At 49.3% G+C, this 16886-nt stretch overlaps 1 protein-coding gene across 5 annotated transcripts in view; it reads left to right on the forward strand.

Annotated features, from left to right (window-relative positions):
- Positions 1 to 16886, forward strand: part of KIFC3 (kinesin family member C3) — a 101041-nt gene that overhangs the window by 35247 nt on the left and 48908 nt on the right. The window contains exon 1 of one of the 5 annotated variants that reach the window (XM_038754023.1): positions 15542 to 15601. The exons of the other annotated variants lie outside the window; for them this stretch is intronic. The gene's annotated coding sequence lies outside the window, so the exon portion shown is untranslated. Of the gene's footprint in view, positions 1 to 15541; positions 15602 to 16886 lie in introns of those variants that run through there. 5 annotated transcript variants of the gene reach the window in all.

Consider the following 16886-nt stretch of genomic DNA (forward strand, 5'->3'; position numbering starts at 1 on the left):
GATCTATAGGGGTTGAGAGAAGCAAGAATCTGACCTGGGGTGTGTGTGTGTTGGGGGGTGGGGGTGGGGGTTGTGTGAGTGTGTGTGTGCACAAAAGGCGAGTGGGAAAACCCAGAGTAGGTTGACATGGTCATGGAAAGCAGATTTGACAAGCTGTGCGTACCTGTTTGGTGGCATTGTCAGCCTGGGTGATTGGCCCAACCCCCTCATCCTACCCAGTTCCCAACCAATCCCTCCCCCTTTCCAAGGAGCCAACCATGCTGCTCCCTCCACTCTGCCTCCCTCCCTTTTATCATTTGATCCGAAACATCACATCACTTTGTTCCCCTCCCTCCACGTTGGCTTTTCTGGTGGTTGAAACAAAGGAAAAATGTTACTGTAATCTCCCTTTGTCAGCAGCTTGGAGATCCTATTTCTTTTTCCTTTTGTGATGGGGAGTTTACAGGGCTGCAGAGGTGTGGGCGGATGGGAAGGAAGAGAGGAGAAATGGAGAGCAAATAGAGTGAAACCAGTTGAGAAGCATTTCTGCCAAGAAGAAATCCTGGAAAACGTGGGACTGTGTGTAAAAGCCCGTCCCTGCTGAGCCGGAAATGTGGAATTTGGCTTGCTTTATGGTTGGTGATAAAATGCAATGATTGAGTTCAGCCAATAAAAGGCAGGGGGCCTCATTAGTGGATCTGATTGAAAGAGCTGAATTGATACATGTCATGATCCTGTGTTTTCCTGCACGCAAAGGGAGCTCTGCTCCCTTCCTTGTAACTATACCTAGGTGTTGAAAAGGGTGATAGCTTGTGCTGTCCTTGGTTCTCGAGGGTCTGCTTCTTTTAGACTAAAGGATGAGTTAACAAGAGACTTGGCTGGTCAGCCTGTTTAAATGGTAAAATATCCGTCCAGTACAATCCAAATTCGGGCTCCGCGCTTCCCAGCGGTCTTTCTCAATGGATACACAGGAACGCTAATGCTTGTCATCATCATCATCATCAATCGTATTTATTGAGCGCTTACTATGTGCAGAGCACTGTACTAAGCGCTTGGGAAGTACAAATTGGCAACATATAGAGACAGTCCCTACCCAACAGTGGGCTCACAGTCTAAAAGGGGAAGACAGAGAACAAAACCAAACATCCTAACAAAATAAGATAAATAGAATAGCTATGTACAAGTAAAATAAATAAATAAATAAATAAATAGAGTAATAAATATGTACAAACATATATACATATATACAGGTGCTGTGGGGAAGGGAAGGAGGTAAGATGGGGGGGATGGAGAGGGGGGCGAGGGGGAGAGGAAGGAAGGGGCTCAGTCTGGGAAGGCCTCCTGGAGGTGAGCTCTCAGCAGGGCCTTGAAGGGAGGAAGAGAGCTAGCTTGGCGGATGGGCAGAGGGAGGGCATTCCAGGCCTGGGGGATGACGTGGGCCGGGGGTCGCTGGCGGGACAGCGAGAACGAGATACTGTGAGGAGATTAGCGGCGGAGGAGCGGAGGGTGCGGGCTGGGCTGTAGAAGGAGAGAAGGGAGGTGAGGTAGGAGGGGGCGAGGTGATGGACGGCCTTGAAGCCCAGGGTGAGAAGTTTGTCCCCACGACTTGTTCTCAGTCTAACCTCTTTGGCGGTCGGATGGGTTTGTGAGTCCTGTCGTTGCTGAAGAGGACACTATTGCCACATAGACTCAACTCCTTTTGCCACAATTAAGGTTTCAGCGAGATTTCCACCCTCTAGGAAATTTGTGGATACAAAAGAAAGGCTGAACAAAGACAGAGTATTTATGTTTAGAGACCCAAATCCTTTGTTCAAGGTCCCTCTCCAACTGAGCTGATCTATTAACAGAGTCCTGATTTGCTGCAGCCCCCTTCTCCGTTCTCCCTCTGCCCCTGCTTTAATCCATTTTCTTGCCATTCTTTTCCCCTGTAGCTCTACAGATGTGTCTACTTATTCACAACTCCTTTGGCATCCAGGGGAGAAAAGCAGAGGAAGCCAGTGATTTCCTATCAAATTAGCACCAGGGGCCCACCCATCATTCTTTCACTTACACATAAGTCACTTTCATATTACGCATAACTTTTCTGTCTTCCTGTGTCCAGTGTGGGCACTGTGTGAGGGAGTTTGGGGAGGCAGCTAGGGAGAGGCCACTGTCTGATTGCTCCACACATGGAAGTCAAGTCATGAAGGAGGAGCCAAATTTAGCAGTGATTGCTGTTCTTTCTGTGTCTTCATTTCCATAGAAACTCCAGAAGCTACAAACCGGTGCCTTCCTTTTTTGACTGGGGACCCAGCTGAAATCACTAGGTCTTCCTCTCCATCTTCAATGGGCCTGATTCTCTCCCATGCCTTTCCCACAGAGGCTTGGACAGTACTGCCAGTCTGGAGCAAAACTTGCACTCCATTCAGGAAATCTGGGGAAAGGCGGGGTGCCCAGCCTGGGCGGCTGAGAAGGAGGGCCAGTTGGCACACAGAGTTTCCGGTTCCCTCTTTCAATCCCCTAGAACAGGTGACGTACACCGTGGAGGCTGAAGGTTGAAACTCCCAGCAATGAGTAAGTACGAAGAGCCGTGGGAGTGTGTGGCAATGGCAGCTGAGGTCAGTGAGAGCTGCCAAGACTTCCAGTTGCTATTTGCAAACGAGACGGATCAGTCGAAAGAATGATGACTGTGAACCAAAAAAAGGACTGCCGAATGCAGGCTCTGTTCCCCTTCTTGCAGCCAGAAGACTTATGCAAGGGTTCAGCTGGGCTCTGGGAGTGTTAGGGATAAGTGCTGCAAAGGGAGGGGCCGGTGGAAGGCATAAAGGTGCTGGGGAGACCCAGAAACATTTGTAAATAAACACTCCCTTGCCTTGTCACTGCCTCTTTGGCAGGTGAGCCTAGGAAAGGAATTCAGAACTCAAATCAAAGATCGGGGTTCTGGATAACTTCACCAAGTGGATGACTTGCTTAGGGAACCAGAGTGGATGTTATGGTTTTTTGTTTTGTTTTTATGGTATCCCTTAAGCACTTTCTACGTGCCAGACACTGAACTGAGCACTGGGGCAGATGCAAGCTAATCAGCCACCACTGGGCTCACAGTCTTAATTCCCATTTTACAGATGAGGTAACTGAGGCACAGGGAAGTGAAGTGACTTGCCTGAGGTCTCACAGCAGGCAAGTGGTGGAACTGGGATTAGAACCCAGATCCTTTTGACTTCTGAGCCCATACTTTCTTTACTAGGCTGTGCTGCTTCTCGATGTTCGTGTTAATAATAGGAATTTTAATAATGTTCCTTACATAACCTCTTTCTTTTATCTGAGGAATTCATAGTGCTTCCCTAAGCAATAGTTACTCCTGAGAACCCACTAGAGAAGAAGCTTCTAAGCTTTATTAGATGGGTGCATGGATCCTGGGCAACGATTCCGGGGCAATAAAGAAAGAACCTAATAGTTTCTGGAGTGAGGTTCAGGAGCGACAGTGGAGTCGGAACAGAAGTGACAGCCGGGAATGGAAATATTAAGTTGGTTCAGAAATTGAATCCTCAGAAAAGCAACATGGCCTAGTGGAGAGATCACAGGCCTAGGAGTCAAAGTATCTGAGTGCAAATTTTAGATCCACGGTATGACCTTGGGCAAGTCACTTAAATTATCTATGCCTCAATTTCCTCATCCATAAAATGGGGGTTCAAGACCTGTTCTCCTCTTATTTAGACTTTAAGCCCCTTGTGGGACAGGGATGGTGATTATCTCGGGTTTATCGCAGTGCTTAGTACAGTATTTGGTACACAGTAAGCACTTAATGAACACCACAATCATCATCACTCTTCTCCTCTGTGGGATAAATGGTCTGTGACCCCAGATGCCCTTTAGATAACAAGAAGATTGTTGTTCTAAAAATGTGCCCCACTCAACTAGTGTGGCAGAGAGAGAGGGAGGGATAAATGTTAAGGAGGGAAGGTGTGGGGAAGTTTATTGATAATCATCACTGACACAAACCAGGACACAACTATTTCAAGAAAGAAAACAAGAGCATAGAAGAATGTGGATGTTTAAAGTAGAAATCTGTCAGGGAGGCTGGGTTGTGGTTAGAAAGAAGGAGGAGGGGAAGGAGGGCACCTCTTTTTACAGCATGCATGTTGTAAAAATGTCAAATGATTATCTGGGCTAGAGCTTTTTATTACTCTGTGCTTAGATAACATCTACATAAATGTGTGGGTTTGCATTCCTTTCATTTTTAGACTGCAGGAGACAATAAAAAAACAAAATCATGTTTGCTCACAACCACGGAGAATACCAGAAGGTTTCCTGCCAGCTAACATCTTTCCCCACAGTGGCAGTTTTGGGCAAGTTTTTAGATTCCTAGATTGCAAGCTCCATGTAGGCAGTGATTATGTCTACGGATTATGATGTACTGTACTCTCCCCAAGTGCTTAGTGCAGTGGGAAGCAGCTTGACATAATGGAAAGGTCACAGGCCTGGAAATCAGAAGGACCTGGGTTGTAATTCAAGCTCTGCCTGCTGTGTGATTGTGGGCCAGTCACTTAGCTTCCCTTTGCCTCAGTTTCCTCAAGGGGATTCAATACCTGTTCTCCCTCCCATGTCGATTGTGAGCCCCATGTGGGACAAGGGACGGTGTCCAACCAGATTAATTTGTATCTGCCCCAGTGCTTAGTACAATGCTTGACACATAGTAAGCGCTAGATACAACAACAATAATACTAATGCAGTGTTCTGTGTACGGTAAGTGCTCAATAAATATTACTGGTTGATTGATCTGACACTAGGGACAGGAATTGCCGGAAAAATACGCCCTGCTCTTTAGAAGTAAAGAGCTTTCCTCAAGGTGAAACAGCACCTTATTTGTGGATGAAGTAGTAGGAGAAACATCTCCACATTCTTTAAGGGAAAATACCTCTCAGAAAGCCGGATCTTCTCCATGTTAATACATCACTGAGGAAAGATTGGATTGTTTTAAAGTGGGCTTTTATTTTTAAATAAAGCTGCCTTGTTTTTCCACATCTCTTCCTGAGAAGAGTCTATAGTGTCTCTGGCTTAATTAAGAAAACAACTCCTGGGCCCTTTAAGTAGTATCAATCAATCAGTGGTCTTGATTGAGTGCTTACGGCATACAGAGCAGCACACTAAGGGCTTGGGAGAGGGAGTGTAATTCAACAGAGCTGGTAGACTCATTCCCTGCCCACCAGGAACTTACAGTCTAGAAGGGGAGACAGATATTAAAATAAACTATGGATATGTACATAATGGCTGTGGGGCTACTATTAAGTGTGATAGATGAACAGTGCTTTGCACATAGTAAGCGCTTAATAAATGCCATCATTATTATTATTATAGGTGATGCAGGAGGGAGTAGGGGAAATGAGGGCTTAGTCACCCAAGGCCTCTTGGAGGAGATGTGATTTTAATGAGGCTTTAAAGGTGGGGAGAGTGGAGAACTCAGATATGAAGGGCGAGGAAGTTCCAGAACAAAGGGAGAACGTGGGCAAGGGGTCAACTGAAAGATAGGCAATAATAATAATAATAATAATGATGTTTGTTAAGTGCTTACTATGTGCCAAGCACTGATCTAAGCACTGGATCAAGATCGAGACGAGATCGAGGTACAGTGAACATTCATTCAATCATATTTTTTGAGCACTTACTGTGTTCAGAGCACTGTACTAAGCACTTGGGGGGTACAATAGAACAATGAACAGTCACATTCCCTGTCCTCAACAAGCTTACAGCCTAGAATGGTAGTTTGGCATTAGAAGAGCAAAGCGGGCTGGGTTGTAGTGGGAAATCAGCCCAGGAAGATAGGAGGGGGCAAACTGAGTGCTTTAAAGCCACCGACAAGGAGTTTCTGTTTGATGTGGAGGTAGAGGGGCAACCACTAGAAGTTTTGGAGGAGTGGGAGACCTAAACTGATTTTTTTTTTTAGAAAAATGATCCAGGCAGCAGAGTGAAATATGGACTGGAGAGGGGAGAGACAAGAAACAGGGAGGTCAGCAAGGAGGCTGATGCAGTGGTCAAAGCAGGAAATGGTAAATGCTTGGATCAGCACAGTGGCAGTTTGGATGGAAAGGGAAAGGATGGATTCTAAAGATGCCATGAAGGTAGACTGGACAGGATTTGGTGAAAGGTTGAATATGTGGTTAGACAAAGAGCTGAGTTGAGATTATTGCCAAGGTTATTTGTTAGGAAGGATAGTGGTGTTGCCTACAGTGATGGGAATGATGGTGGTGGTGGTCTGGTTGGGGGATGGGGGAGGGCAGGTTTGAGATGTCAGCAGTATATCCAAGTAGAGATGTCCTGAAGGTAATAGGAAATGCAAGACTGCCGATTTGGAAATTATCCACCCAGAGGGGGTAACTGAAGCCGTAGGAGTGAATGAGTTCTCCAAGGGAGTGGGTATAGGTGGAGACTAGAAGGGGACCAAGAACTGACCCTTGAGGGACCCCCACAATTAGGAGGAGGAGCCCGTGAAAGAGACTGAGAATGAGCAGTCAGAAAGGAGTAGAACCAAGAGAGGACTGTCAGTGTAGCCTGGGTGATACTCTTTTTTTGTTTGATTTGTATTGGTTTTTTAATGGTATTTGTTAAGCACTTACCATGTGCCAGGCACTGTACTAAGCACTGGGGTTAGATGTAAGCTAATTAGGCTGGGCAGTCTTAATCCCTATTTCACAGTTGAGGAAACTGAGGCACAGAGAAATTAAGTGACTTACCCAAGGTCACGCAGCAGACAAATGACAAAGCTGGGATTGGAACCCAGGTCCTTCAGCAGATTTGCTTTTTAAAGTTAATACTCAAGTGAATCCTTAATATGAAGTGCTGCAACTCTGCCAGGACATTGTTGTTGTTGCTCCCTAAAAATAGAATTGAGAAATGGCATCTCCCTTTTTTTTAAGCAGCCTACTGCATGGGTTTCTGGAGAATATTATGAGAATGTGCTTTCCCTTATTTCTCTGCCAGCAGCCCCATCCCTGATTCCAGGCCATCTGATTCCATGTATTTCATCCTGATCCTGGTATGTCCCAAGAGGTTTAGACAGCCCTGGTACAAGCTGCCTCCGTCTCCCCCAACTCCCAGTTTTCCCACCTCACATATATTCCCTTGTTTTTTAGGGGCAGGAGTGTACCACACCTGTCCCCAAGACATGGGTACATGCGGGCAAGTGTCAGAGATTCCACATGCTTGGCCCAATGCTGGACCCACGTACACAACGCCCATTACCTGAGATCAGTACAGCCCCAGGTGTGGGAACTGGAAGACTTTAAATCTCTTTTCCCAGCTTTGGTTGTCTGATAGTCATGGCCCCTGCTTGCTTTGGAAATCGTTTTTCTTCTTAATTGTTGGGGTTAGCCTTTTCTAACATTGCCTTGCTTTTTTAAATTAAACGAAAATGCATCATTTAAAGATTTCAAGTCATTGTTAGGCTTGATTAAGATAGAAGACCATTTGGTGTGCCCCCCCCCCCCTTCTCCCCATCTTCAGGTTCTTGAAACTATTAGTTGATAAAAACGATCAGACATTTCTACAGCAGGGAAGAATCTTGAGGCAATTAATCAACCCAGCCTACTGTTGTCACAGAGCTGTGTGTCCTCAGCGGGATAAAAATAGTATATATAAAAAAAAGCCAGACTCCTCTCCACCAGCCAATACCAGCCAGCTAAAACTCATTCATTAGCACTCTTCCCCATCCCTGCTCCAAACATTCTGGATCTGGTAAGAGTGCACTTGAGCTGACACCACATAACAGCCGACCCATTTGGGCATCTCGACCGTTTCAGCTAGTTAACGCCTTAGAGGGCAGAAAGGAAAGAATAAAACCGAACTGAATTATAAGAGGGAGCATAGAGAAGTGGTAATCAGGGGAGAAATTAATCCAGGAGACCAAGTTCGACCCTCTAGACTGAAATGATGCCAGTAATGATCTCAGGGATTAGGTCGCCAGGTTTCTGAGAGTGGCATTTCAGAGGTATAAAGCACTGTGTGTCCATACAGTTCTACAAAACCCTGAAAAAGGAGTTGGATGGAAACACCGAGGCTTTGAGGGCGAAGGTAATTTGCTCAGGGTCGTAGTCGGTGTAGAGAAAAGCCGAAAAGGGCCTTGATTTCCAGATCTGTGCAAGCACTCAAAGCGCACTCATCATCTCAGGCTGTAAGCAGCTCCCCAAATTCTGCCCGTGCTTTATTTGAGGGCGGGATCTCGAGTTCACTGCTCCATCCCTCCCCTCCCCGGGCCGTTTCATAGCCTGAGAGGTTGCACAGAAGACCGCGGGCTTTGTTTTTTGTGTCTTTAGTGTCTGTTTCTGCTCCTTCCTCCCCACGGGGGGGAAATGCCACTTCCGTGGGGAGGAGGACAAAGCACAATAGACTGGGGGCGGCGGCGGCCCCTTCGCTTGTCTGCAGGGTGACCTTGGGTAAGTCACTTCACTTCTCTGGGCCTCAGTCCCCTAATCTGTAAAACGGGGGTTAAAAGTGTAAACCCCCATGTGGGACGGGGACCGTGTCCAACCCGATTTGCTGGTATCCGCCCCAGCGCTTAGTACAGTGCCTGGCACAGAGTAAGCGCTGAACGGATACCAGAATTAGAGAAGCAGCGTGGCTCAGTGGAAAGAGCCCGGGCTTGGGTTTGAATCCCGGATCCACCACTTAGCTGTGTGACCTTGGGCAAGTCACTTAACTTCTCTGTGCCTTAGTTCCCTCATCTGTAAAATGGAGATGAAGACTCTGAGCCCCCCGTGGGACAACCTGATCACCTTGTATCCCCCCCAGCGCTTAGAACAGTGCTTTGCACATAGTAAGCGCTTAATAAAAGCCATTTATTATTATTATTATTATTATTTCCTGAGGGTTTGGCCGCTCTGCAATGCACGGCCCTACTGGGAGCACGTGTCCATGTGTTTGAGGACATCTGGGGAGAAAGCTTGGGGATGTGATTGGCACTGAAGGTTCATGGGCATGTGCGGATATGAGGATATGCGTTGCGTGCCTCTGTGTGTGTGTGTGTGTGTGTGTGTGTGTGTGTGTGTGTGTTACACGACTGTGCGTGTGCCCATGTCTGTGTGTGAGAGAGATGGTGCATGAAGTCACGTGGGCAGGGCGTGTGTGAGCGCTTAGAACAGTGCTTGGCACATAATAATAATAATGACTCCAACTTCTTTAACGATTTTGACCTCTTCCTCACCTTCCTTCTCTCCTTTTCCATGCCCACTCTGATCCTCGGAGACTTCAACATCCACATGGCTATCCCTGGTGACTCCTCTGCTGCCCGCCTTCTTTCTCTCCTTGACGCTGCCAACCTCTTGCTCCACCCCACCTCACCCACTCACCAACTTGGTCACACCCTCTACCTCATCATCTCCTACCACTGCACTGTCTCCACCCTCACCAACTCTGAAATCCCTCTCTCTGATCATAACCTTCTCACCTGCCTCCTCACTCACACTCCTCTCCCCTGTAAATCTATATTACTGCCTCACAGAGACCTCCACTCTCTCGACCCCATCCATCTTTCTCAGCACCTCCCACCCCACCTCTCCTCCCTTTCCTCTGTACCCAATCTTGATGATCAGATTACTGCTCTCAACTCTACCCTCTCTACTCAGCTTGACTCCCTCGCTCCCCTTTCCCTTCGCCGCTCTCATACCACTAACCCACAGCCCTGGATCACTGCCACTGTCCGCCTCCTTCGCTCTTATGCTCGAGCTGCCGAACGCTGCTGGTGAAAGTCTAAACACCATGCCAACCTCGTTCACTTCAAGTTTATCCTATTCTGCCTTAACTCTGCCCTCTCCTCTGCCAGACAAAACTACTTCTCCTCCCTTATTGACCCCCATGCCCATCATCCCCTTCAGCTCTTCTGTACATTTAACTCCCTTCTCAGGCTCCCTGTTCCTCCCCCTCCCCCTTCCCTCACCCCCAACGATCTGGCCTCCTACTTCATTAATAAAATTAAATCCATCAGGTCTGAGCTCCACAAAGTCACTCCTCCCGCTTCTCCAACCCCCCGGCTCTCAACCCTCTCCGCTACTCTCCCATCCTTCCCAGCAGTATCCTCAGAGGAGCTCTCCTCCCTCCTCTCAAGTGCTACTCCAGCCACCTGTGCTTCTGACCCCATTCCCTCTCATCTTATGAAATCTCTCGCTCCGTCCCTCCTCCCCTCCTTAACTTCCATCTTCAACCGCTCACTCTCCACTTCTTCCTTCCCCTCTGCCTTCAAACATGCCCACGTCTCTCCCATACTAAAAAAACCCTCTCTTGACCCCACCTCACCTTCTAGTTATTGCCCTATCTCCCTCTCTCCCTCCTACCATTCCTTTCCAAACTCCTTGAATGAGTCGTCTACATGCGCTGCCTCAAATTCCTCAACGCCAACTCTCTCCTCGACCCCCTCCAATCTGGCTTCCGTCCCCTACATTCCACAGAAACTGCCCCCTCAAAGGTCACCAATGACCTCCTGCTTGCCAAATCCAGTGGCTCATACTCTATCCTAATCCTCTTCGACCTCTCAGCTGCCTTCGACACTGTGGACCACCCCCTTCTCCTCACACGCTATCCAACCTTGGCTTCACAGACTCTGTCCTCTCCTGGTTCTCCTCTTATCTCTCCGGTCATTCATTCTCAGTCTCTTTTGTGGGCTCCTCCTCCCCCTCCCATCCCCTTACTGTAGAGGTTCCTCAAGGGTCAGTTCTTGGTCCCCTTCTGTTCTCTATCTACACTCACTCCCTTGGTGAACTCATTCGCTCCCAGGGCTTCAACTATCATCTCTATGCTGATGAAACCCAAATCTACATCTCTGCCCCTGCTCTCTCTCCCTCCCTTCAGGCTTGTGTCTCCTGCCTTCCCTCCTCCCTCTCCCCCTCCTCCCCCTTCCCATCCCCTCTGCTTTACCTCCTTCCCCTCCCCACAGCACCTGTATATATGTATATATGTTTGTACGTATTTATTACTCATTTATTTATTTATTTTATTTGTACCTATTTATTCTATTTATTTTATTTTGTTAATATGCTTTGTTTTGTTGTCTGCCTCCCCCTTCTAGACTGTGAGCCCACTGTTGGGTGGGGACTGTCTCTATATGTTGCCAATTTGTACTTCCCAAGCGCTTAGTACAGTGCTCTGCACACAGTAAGCACTCAATAAATACAATTGAATGAATGAATGAAGATCTCTCCATCTGGATGTCTCCCTGCCATCTAAAACTCAATATGTCCAAGACTGAACCCCTTATCTTCCCTCCCAAACCCTGCCCTCTCCCTGACTTTCCCATCGCTGTTGACGGCACTACCATCCTTCCCGTCTCGCAAACCCGCAACCTTGGTGTCATCCTCAACTCTGCTCTCTCGTTCACCCCTCACATCCAATCCGTCACCAAAACCTGCCAGTCTCAGCTCCGCAACATCGCCAAGATCCGCCCTTTCCTCTCCATCCAAACCGCTACCCTGCTGGTTCAATCTCCCATCCTATCCCGACTGGATTAGTACATCGGCCTCCTCTCTGATCTCCCATCCTCCTGTCTCTCCCCACTTCAGTCTATACTTCACGCTGCTGCCCGGAGCATCTTTGTGCAGAAACACTCTGGGCATGTTATTCCCCTCCTCAAAAATCTCCAGTGGCTACCAGTCAGCCTACACATCAGGCAAAAACTCCTCACTCTCGGCTTCAAGGCTGTCCATCACCTCGCCCCCTCCTACCTCACCTCCCTTCTTTCCTTCTCCAGCCCAGCCCGCACCCTCCGCTCCTCTGCCGCCTCTAACCTCCTCACTGTGCCTCTTTCTCCCCCTGGCCTAGAATGCCCTCCCTCTGCCCATCCGCCAAGCTAGCTCTCTTCCTCCCTTCAAAGCCCTACTGAGAGCTCACCTCCTCCAGGAGGCCTTCCCACACTGAGCCCCCTTTTTCCTCTCCTCCTCCCCATCCCCCCTGCCCTACCTCCTTCCCCTCCCCACAGCACCTGTATATATGTTTGTACAGATTTATTACTCTATTTGTTTTACTTGTACATATTTACTATTCTATTTATTTTATTTTGTTACTATGTTTTGTTTTGTTGTCTGTCTCCCCCTTCTAGACTGTGAGCCCGCTGTTGGGTAGGGACCGTCTCTATATGTTACCAACTTGTACTCCCCAAGCACTTAGTACAGTGCTTTGCACACAGTAAGCGCTCTATAAATACGATTGAATGAATGAATGAATTTTATTAAGCGCTTATTACATGCCAAGCACTGTTCTAAGCACTGGGGAGGCTACAAGGTGATCAGGTTGTCCCACGGGGAGCTCACAATCAATCCCCATTTTCCAGATGAGGGAACTGAGGCACAGAGAATAATAATAATAATAATGATGGCATTTATTAAGTGCTTACTATGTGCAAACCACTGTTTTAAGAGCTGGGGAGGCTACAAGGTGATCTGGTTGTCCTACGGGGGGCTCACAGTCAATCCCCATTTTCCAGATGAGGGAACTGAGGCAGAGAGAAGTGAAGTCACACAGCTGGCAGTTGGCCGAGCCAGGATTTGAACCCATGACCACTGACTCCAAAGCCTGGTCTCTTTCCACTGAGCCACGCTTTTTCTACATAGTAGCGCTTAACAAATACAATAATAATTATTATTATTGTTATGCATTGTGGGCCTGCATGTGTGATAGTGCATGAAGCCACATGGGCATATGCGGGGGTGAGGGTATAATAATAATAATAATAATAATAATAATAATAATAATAATAATGTTGATAGCATTTATTAAGCGCTTACTATGTGCAAAGCACTGCTGTAAGCGCTCGGAAGGCTACAAGCTGATCAGGTTGTCCCACTGGGGGCTCACAGTCTTAATCCCCATTTCCAGATGAGGTAACTGAGGCCCAGAGAAGTGAAGTGACTTGCTCAAAGTCACACAGCTGACAGCTGGTGGAGCCGGGATTTGAACCCATGACCTCTGACTCCAAATCCCGGGCTCTTTCCACTGAGCCACGCTGGGTATGCGTTGCTTGTGTGTGTGTGTGTGTGTGTGTGTGTGTGTGTGTCTGTGTGTGTGTTACATAACTGTGTGATTGTGCACGTGAGCTTGTGCGTGTGAGGGTATGCATTGCGTGCCTGTGTGCGTAAAGGCAGGTGTTACATGACTGTGTGTGTGCGCCTGTGTGTGTGTGTGTGTGTGTGTGTGTGTGTGTGTGTGTCTCCTCCTCCCCATCCCCCTCCGCCCTTCCTCTTTCCCCTCCCCACAACACTTGTATATAGAGAGAAGCAGCATGGCTCAGTGGAAAGAGCACGGGCTTTGGAGTCAGAGGTCATGGGTTCAAATCCAGACTCCACCAACTGTCAGCTATGTGACTTTGGGCAAGTCACTGAACTTCTCTGGGCCTCAGTTCCCTCATCTGTAAAATGGGGATTAAGACTGTGAGCCCCCCGTGGGACAACCTGATCACCTTGTAACCTCCGCAGCGCTTAGAACAGTGCTTTGCATAGAGTAAGTGCTTAATAAATGCCATTATTATATATATATATATTTGTACAGATTTATTACTGTATTTTACTTGTACATATTTACTATTCTATTTATTTTGTTAATGATGTGCATATAGCTTTAATTCTGTTTGTTCTATTTTGACACCCGTCTCCATGTTTTGTTTTGTTGTCTGTCTCCCCTTCTAGACTGTGAGCCCATTGTTGTTGGGTAGGGACCATCTCTATATGTTGCCGACTTGTACTACCCAAGTGCTTAGTATAGTGCTCTGCACACAGGAAGCGCTCAATAAATATGATTGAATGAATGTGTGCGCACTCCTGTGAAAAGGCGTGTGTGTTTCTGTTTGTACATGAAGTACAGCGTTCTGCACACAGTAAGTGCACACAATAAATACGATGGAATGATTGAGTGACTGAAGGTGGGCTTGACATAGTGTGAGGGCATCTGCGTGCGATTGCGTGGAAAAGTCTGCGGCCTCCCTCTGCCCTACCCCTTTCCCCCAAATCTGTATATATTTGTACAGATTTAGCGTGGCTCAGTGGAAAGAGGCCGGGCTTGGGAGTCAGAGGTCATGGGTTCTAATCCCGGCTCCGCCACTTATCTGCTGTGTGACCTTGGGTAAGTCATTTCACTTCTCTGAGCCTCAGTGACCTCATCTGGAAAATGGGGATAAAGACTGTGAGCCCCACGTGGGACAACCTGATCACCTTGTATCCGCCCCCCCCCAATTGCTTAGAACAGTGCTTTGCACATAGTAAGCACTTAACAAATGCCATCATTATTATTATTCTCGGAGCCTCAGTGACCTCATCTGGAAAACGGGGATGAAGACTGTGAGCCCCCCCGGGACACCCTGATCACCTTGTATCCCCCCAGCTGTTAGAACAGTGGTTTGCACATAGTAAGCACTTAACAAATGCCATCATTATTATTACTATTATTCTCGGAGCCTCAGTGACCTCATCTGGAAAATGGGGATGAAGACTGTGAGCCCCACGAGGGACACCCTGATCACCTTGTGTGTCCCCCCCCAGCGCTTAGAACAGTGCTTTGCACATAGTAAGCACTTAACAAATGCCATCAGTATTATTATTATTATTCTTGGAGCTTCAGTGACCTCATCTGGAAAATGGGGATGAAGACTGTGAGCCTCCCATGGGACACCCTGATCTCCTTGTATCCCCCCCAGCGCTTAGAACAGTGCTTTGCACATAGTAAGCGCTTAACAAATGCCATCATTATTATTACTATTATTCTTGGAGCCTCAGTGACCTCCTCTGGAAAATGGGGATGAAGACTGTGAGCCCCACGAGGGACACCCTGAACGCCTTGTATCCCCCCAGCAATTAGAACGTCTCTATATGTTGCCAACTTGTACTTGCCAAGCGCTTAGTCCAGTGCTCTGCACACAGTAAGCGCTCAATAAATAGGATTGAATGAATGAATGAGTGAATGAATGAACAGTGCTTTGCACATGGTAAGTGCTTAATAAATGCCATCATTATTATTATTACTATTATTCTCGGAGCCTCAGTGACCTCATCTGGAAAATGGGGATGAAGACTGTGAGCCCCACCTGGGACACCCGGATCGCCTTATATCCCCCCAGCGCTTAGAACAGTGCCTTGCACATAGTAAGCGCCTAACAAATGCCATCATTATTATTACTATTATTCTCGGAGCCTCAGTGACCTCATCTGGAAAATGGGGATGAAGACTGTGAGCCCCACGAGGGACACCCTGATCACCTTGTATTCCTCCCACCGCTTAGAGCAGTGCTTTGCACCTAGTAAGCGCTTAACAAATGTCATCATTATTATTACAGGCATGCGTGTACGTTAGCACAGCGAGGTCCGCGGGCCTGGGAGTGTGTGTTTGGGGGGGAAGGGGCGGGATTTTTTTCCCGCAGCTCTGCTTTCTCATTTAGGGGGTGGACAGGAGGGGTCGGACCGTCCTGTGCGGGGGAGCCGGTTGCCATGGAAACGCGCCGCCGGGGGCGTCAATCATTTCCTGGGGAGAGTGCGGGAGAAGGAGGAGGAGGAGGAGGAGGAGGAGGAGGAGGGCAGGGGGCGGGCAGGTCCTTCGGAGGCTGCGGAGCGGAATTCCCGATCCCGATCCCGGTTCCCGGCAGGCTGGGGATGCCAGGCCGGGTCTGAGCCGCGCCCACCCGGTAAGTCTGCGCCCGCACCGTGCCAACCCGGGGGACCCGGAGAGGAGGGGGGGTGTCACCGCCCCGCTCCCCCAGCTGTCATCAGACCCCCACATCGGGGGGCCCGGCCGGAGCCCACACGACTCCAGGGGCTCCACCCCGGGCACCGCTCCCCCCCCGACCCAGAATATGCCCATCAAGAGCCACAGCCGCCGCCGGTGCCTCCCCCGCAGGAGTCCCCGGGATCGGCCCCGGTCCGCCCTGGGGGGCCCCCGACCCCTCCTCGGGCTGGAAACAGGGGCGCCCCCCATCCCCCGGACCCCTAAAGCTGGACGCTCCAACTGACGAGGCTGCTTTCGTTGCAAGCGAAACCAGTCGCCACCAGGAAGAATCGGAGGGCGCCTCGATGCCCAGGCTCAGCCCTGCCAGGCTCAGCCCTGCCAGGCTCGGCCCTGCCAGGCTCAGCCCTGCCAGATTCGGCCCTGCCAGGCTCGGCCCTGCCAGATTCGGCCCTGCCAGGCTCGGCCCTGCCGGATTCAGCCCTGCCCAGATTCAGCCCTGCCAGATTCAGCCCTGCCAGGCTCAGCCCTGCCCGGCTCAGCCCTGCCCAGATTCAGCCCTGCCCAGATTCAGCCTTGCCAGGCTCAGCCCTTCCAGGCTCAGCCCTGCCCAGATTCAGCCCTGCCAGGCTCAGCCCTGACCAGACTCAGCCCTGCCAGGCTCAGCCCTTCCAAGCTCAGTCCTGCCCAGGCTCAGCCCTGCCAGGCTCAGCCCTTCGGATCCTCATCCTGCAGTGCCCAGAATGCGCCCCTGTCGAGCGCAGGAGCCCAGGGAGGACGATCTGGGGAGGGGGTTCATGTGGGCAGGAATGAAATTGAGAGGGTCGTGCCGGCTAAGACCTAGCCAGGAGGCGAGGGAAGCAAAGGACTGCGCGTGAGAAGGGCATAATGACAACTGAAATAGGCTTAGGTGCATATTTTCACATTTTGGAGGTATGCGGCTCGTCACCTGAACCAGCTTCGCCGCCTGCTTATTATGCAGTTACCTTATTTCTGTTCTCCTCGGCTTGCATCCCCGAATGCCCTTGAACTACCTTTTCTACATCCCGATGACTCCCCCCACACCGCCCATCGTGTTCCCTCCCTCTCCCGACCCCCCTTCCGGGACTAACCTCTCGTCTCCCCATCCAACTCACCCTCCCGCGTCTCCTGTGACTTGGGCCCATGCCCCCTAAGCATTTTGATACTCACTCCATCCCCCCCACGCCGCACTCATGCAGCTATCCTGCCTCGCTCCTTCTCCCCTC

The sequence above is a fragment of the Tachyglossus aculeatus genome, chromosome 11 (assembly GCF_015852505.1).
Source record: "Tachyglossus aculeatus isolate mTacAcu1 chromosome 11, mTacAcu1.pri, whole genome shotgun sequence".
Classification (NCBI taxonomy): Eukaryota; Metazoa; Chordata; class Mammalia; order Monotremata; family Tachyglossidae; genus Tachyglossus; species Tachyglossus aculeatus.